The sequence below is a fragment of the Bison bison genome, unplaced genomic scaffold, assembly GCF_000754665.1.
Source record: "Bison bison bison isolate TAMUID 2011002044 unplaced genomic scaffold, Bison_UMD1.0 scf7180017864508, whole genome shotgun sequence".
Classification (NCBI taxonomy): domain Eukaryota; kingdom Metazoa; phylum Chordata; class Mammalia; order Artiodactyla; family Bovidae; genus Bison; species Bison bison.
Genome location: NW_011495064.1, coordinates 11177271 through 11183313, shown reverse-complemented (window position 1 = coordinate 11183313; position 6043 = coordinate 11177271).

The window sequence follows — 6043 nt, the reverse complement described above, 5'->3', positions numbered from 1 at the left end:
TCCAGTAGTCATGTATGGATGTGAGAGTTGGACTGTGAAGAAAGCTGAGTGCTGAAGGATTGATGCTTTTGAACTGTGGTGTTGGAGAAGACTCTTGAGAGTCCCTTGGACTGCAAGGAGATCCAACCAGTCCATTCTGAAGGAGATCAGTCTTGGGTGTTCTTTGGAAGGAATGATGCTAAAGCTGAAATTCCAGTACTTTGGCCACCTCATGTGAAAAGTTGACTCATTGGAAAAGACCCTGATGCAGGGAGGGATTAGTCTCCAAGGGGACGACAGAGGATGAGATGGGTGGATGGCATCACCAACTCGATGCACATGAGTTTGAGTGAACTCTGGGAGTTGGTCATGGACAGGGAGGCCTGGTGTGCTATAATTCATGGGGTCACAAAGGGGACACGACTGAGCGACTGAACTGAACTGAACTGAACTGAATGTATCCACAATAATTGTTTTTAACATGGAGTCAGTTTAATCATTTTAGTGAGATATTTTACTTTCGTTTTGCAAATATGATATGGATGTATTTACATCTACACATAGCTCAGTTCGGACTAGGCACATTTTAAGTGCTCAGAAGCCACATGTGGCTAATGGCTGCCATGTTGGACAAAAATGTTTTAGATCTTCTGCTTGATCCTCTCATAGCATCCTTTGGTTTGTGCTTGCTCTTGTTGGCACCAAAGTACCAAGTTGTTATGACCTACTGAAACATTAACAGAAGCAACCGATGTGAAAACAATGCCTCGGTACCAACTGACAGCCACATGACAATCCATGGAATGAAGAAATCAAGAAAAAGAATAATTGTGGGAGAATAAGGATAGCTCTGCAAATAGTGGTTCTGGATGCCCAGTGCAAAAGTGTTTGTTATGTACCTGTCACTACTGCATTCTTGTTGCAGGTGACTTCATTTCACCCAAATATTACCTGTCACGTGAAGTAATGATGTGTCATCTACAAATTGGCACTTGTCAAGGACATTTGCCACCTGCCTTAGGGGATTGAACCCTACGCTGCTGCAGCTGTTGACCTTTGGCATGCCCTGAAGGGGGTTCAGGGTGGAGAATGAGGCACTTTGTGTGGCAGGAAAACTGGTGGAACAGGTCTTTAGATAGTCAGATATTTTCAGGAACTGATTTCATGATCAGTTTCATGATCATGATTTCACAATCCTTGCATATCTTCATATCTAGAAAAGCAGTAAATCCCTTCATAGTGACATCTGTTCCTCGTGACTAGCAAAAAAACCTTTTGTAAGATATATGCTTGATTGCACTCCCCCTTCACCACCTATATTGATATTGACCTTCCCTGGCTGCCTCTTTGGAGCAGTTTCTCAGAGCTATCTGAGGTGCTGTCTCCTGGGCTGCAGTCCTCATCTGCCCCAGATAAAACTGAACTTGCAGCTCTCACATTTTGCACCTTTTTTTTAGTCGACAGATGTTATTTTGATTTGATTAACTTTCCTTTATTAGCTTTGTTGGTGTTTAATTTGTAACTGTGTGATTTGATAACTGTTTAAAAGCTATAAACATAAGTACATTTAGAAATGTATACTTTCATAATAATTTGTATTATTTAACTAATGTAATTGTTGTTAAAAATGTTTCCAGACAACATGAGGAGAAGGAAATTCATGAAAGTTTTTCTCCCTTTTCCTGGAATTGTTCTCTAAGTTGGAGAATCACTGAGGCTATGAAAAGCCAACCATTTATTAGAAAACCTTTCCAGATAGCTAGATTTGAGAGCAGAGGGAAGGTGGGGGAGCCTTAAGAATTTGGGAAACATCCCAGGTCAAACTTTGACCAGGACATCAATATAGACCACTTAGGGACCAAACATAAGATTTCAGAATGAACAGACATAACGAAAGAGAAACAGACTCACATACACAGCAACTTGGTGGCTGCCAGGGCTGGGGGTGGGGGTAGGGGGAGAGGAGTGAAACAGATGAGGAAGATTAACAGGTACCAACTTCCAGTCAAAATAATTTATTTAGTCATAGAGATATAACGTAGGACATAAGGAATATAGTCAACAGTACTTTAATAACTTTGGTAACTAGATTTATGGTGGTGATCATTTATGTATAAAAATATCGACCTGAAACTGATGTAAAATTGTAAGGCAATAACACTTCAATTTCAAAAATTATAAAATATAAATGTAAAAAAGTTTAAAAAAATGATAAGACTTCTGAGAGAGAGAAAGAGTAAAGTATTGAAATAGAAATTGCTAATTGCTACAGGGTAATTTGCTCCCCTCAGACACAGTCTATAGTTTACAAATACTGGTGAGGTTTTCCTCCTTCTTTGGCTCAGTTAGCCAGAGAGATCACTGCACACCATGTGGTCACAGCAGATGCTGAAAGCAGAAGTTAAGCAGCAAATTATACCGCAGCCAATATTGCCTTTTCTGAGCCTCTCCCACACCTCCCCTGCCCGCCCCTATTCATTACATAGTTCCCCTTTCTAGCTCCCTTGGCAGGATTTGCAACCTTGCATTTTCATTCTGTGTAAGTGCCCTGTCTCATCATTTGGTAAACTCCAGCTTTGCCTGAACACAACCTTGCTCAAGCCAGTGTGGCTTCCCTCTTTGGTCACAGCCAAGTTCCCACTCCTCCCAGCATGAATGTGCTCTTGGCAGCCTGTGTTTTAGCCCCTGTCACAAGTGGATGAAAAAAGACAAGACTGTGAAGTAGCTAAGCTGTCGCTACCTCTTATCTTAGGATTCAGGCCACAGGTGATGAGAGAAATCCCAACTTATGACTAATCTTGAAAGTTCCAGGAAGAGAACCAAAGGGAAAGTTTATAAATGTGGTGACCTTGGGGGAATCTTTTGAGTGCTTTTTCATCTTCTCGTTCCATTGTGGTGATTAGGTGAGAGGCTGTGTAAATGCCATCAGTGAGGGGGAAGAGAGTCATGCAGAAACCAAATGTACTGATGAAAATCTTTGTCACCCAGGCATGTCCTGCAGTAAAGAGCAGCCTTCTCTGAAAGTGCACTTTTTTTGCATCAGTCTTTTTAATCACATGAAAGATTCTTTAAATTCTCTAGTGCTTTACAATTTCAAAAATTTCATGTACATGGTCTCACATAAGTCCACTGAAAGTGTACTCCTGAGTGAGAAATGGTGGCAAGAATTTGGGTCATATTGTCCTCAGTCACAGAGACCCCAGTGACTCTATAAAATCTTTAATGCCTTTTCTCATATATTTTTGCCCTTTTCGTTTGCTATTTTAACTCTGCCACTTACTAGCTGTGCACCTAGGGCAAGTTATTTAATCTCTTTGTACCTCAGTTTTCTCATCTGTAAAATAGGGACAATAATAGGACTGATAAGAGGATTGGACAATAGATGTAAAATACTCAGAACAGTGCTAGTATATCTTGGCTATTATTATTAGTCTCAGAAACTAAAGATTGTGTTGCTGACATCTTTTTTTTTTTTTCTCCTAAAATTCAAAAGCTATTTTTCTAGTTTCTTAAGAAAGAAAATGGATTTGAAAGTTAGATTTGCCATTTACTAGCTGTGTGATCTTCAGGAAGTTATTAACCACTCTGTACCTCAGTTTCATCTTCTGCAAAATGAGGATAATATCAGTATACTGCTTTATGGGATTATGGTGGGATTAAATGAGTTATGAAGCATAGAGCATCTAGAACAATGCCTGGCACATAGTAAGTGCTAATTGTTAGTTATGTTGCTGTCTGCAGCTAATCATCTCCCTCATTATTGCTAGGCTATGCTAAGTCACTTCAGTCGTATCCGACTCTGTGTGACCCCATAGACGGCAGCCACCAGGCTCCCCCGTCCCTGGGATTCTCCAGGCAAGAACACTGGAGTGGGTTGCCATTTCCTTCTCCAGTGCATGAAAGTGAAAAGTGAAAGCGAAGTCGCTCAGTCGTGTCTGACTCTTAGAGACCCCATGATTGCAGCCCACCAGGCTCCTCCATCCATGGGATTTTCCAGGCAAGAGTACTGGAGTGGGGTGCCATCACCTTCTCCGCCCTCATTATTACCACCACCTTTAATCTTGAATGTAATAAAATGAGGACAAGTAGAAAGTGTGTAGAATTGTTTTCATGATAAAATATGTTTTATTTGTAATTAATTATAAGGAGATAATAAACAAGAACATGATGAATTGGCAATAAGTCCTGAAGTCTGGGGAAAAATGGAAAACAATATTTTCCATAACAATTTTTAGTACTGCTGTCAGAAACATGAATTTTTAACCACTTTGGTTAAAGTGATTAAAAATCATCTCTCTCCTTTAAAAAATCATACGAAACTTTTGTAAATGGTAAACATTTAGTAAGAGAAAAAGGAGGAAAAAGATGAGAAGAAAAGGAAGAAGTCAGGAGGGCAGGCAGGCAGGCAGGCTAATAAAGTACTAATACAACCTTTGTGGAGGATCATGTCCTTAAATGTTCCATAAGCTTGTCAGCCATCCTTGTTCCACTTGCTCCCTTCCAACTGTTGCAGGAAAGGGAACCCCTTCCAGGGCCCAAGAGTGGGCTCTTGTCTAGCACTTGGGAAAGAATTGTCAGAGGAGACACACGTGCTGACAAAGCAAGAGACTTTACTGGGCAGGGTTCTTTAGAGCAGTAGGCTAGCAGAACCCGGGAGAACTGCTCTGCCACACATCTTGCAGTCTCAAGTGTTATGGTAATGGGATTAGTTTCCAGGTTGTTTTGGCCAGTCATTCTGACTCAGGGGTCCTTCCTGGTGGTTTACGCATTGCTCAGCCAAGATGGACGCCACTGAGAATTCTGGTAGGTGGGAGGTGGTGTCTCCTTTTGACCTTTCCTGAACTTTACCAGTCGGTGGTGACTTGTTAGTTCCATGTTCCTTACCAGGACCTCCTGTAGTAAAATAATTGACACAAATGATTATTATGGTGCCTGACCAGGGTGGATGGTTTCAGTCAATGTGCTTCTTCTCACATGACCCCTGCATTCTGACAAATGACCTCTCTTCAAACTGACCTCACACAACTGCGATTGGCACATTTTATGAAAGAACAGGAATTTTGGATGGAGACAGACCTAGTTTAATCCTGGCACTGCCATTACTAGCTGGTGGTCATGGACAAACTAACTTTGTGAGTTTGTTGCTTCTTTTATAATAGGTATAATAATATATATATTTCAGCAGTATGTGAACCGTGAACTTCCTGATGTTCAAGCTGGTTTTAGAGAAGGCAGAGGAACCAGAGATCAAATTGCCACCATCCGCTGGATCATGGAAAAAGCAAGAGAGTTCCAGAAAAACATCTATTTCTGGAAAAACATCTTTATTGACTATGCCAAAGCCTTTGACTGTGTGGATTGCAATAAACTGTGGAAAATTTTGAAAGAGATGGGAATACCAGACCACCTGATCTGCCTCTTGAGAAATTTGTATGCAGGTCAGGAAGCAACAGTTAGAACTGGACATGGAACAACAGCCTGGTTCCAAATAGGAAAAGGAGTACGTCAAGGCTGTATATTGTCACCCTATTTATTTAACTTATATGCAGAGTACATCATGAGAAATGCTGGACTGGAAGAAACACAATCTGGAATCAAGATTGCCGGGAGAAACATCAATAATCTCAGATATGCAGATGACACCACCCTTATGGCAGATAGTGAAGAGGAACTAAAAAGGCTGTTGATGAAGGTGAAAGTGGAGAGTGAGAAAGTTGGCTTAAAGCTCAACATTCAGAAAACGAAAATCATGGCATCCGGTCCCACCACTTCATGGGAAATAGATGGGGAAACGGTGGAAACAGTGTCAGACTTTATTTTTCTGGACTCCAAAATCACTGCAGATGGTGACTGCAGCCATGAAATTAAAAGACGCTTACTCCTTGGAAGGAAAGTTATGACCAACCTAGATGGCATATTCAAAAGCAGAGACATTACTTTGCCAACAAAGGTCCGGCTAATCGAGGCTATGGTTTTTCCTGTGGTCATGTGTGGATGTGAGAGTTGGACTGTGAAGAAGGCTGAGCACTGAAGAATTGATGCTTTTGAACTGTGGTGTTGGAGA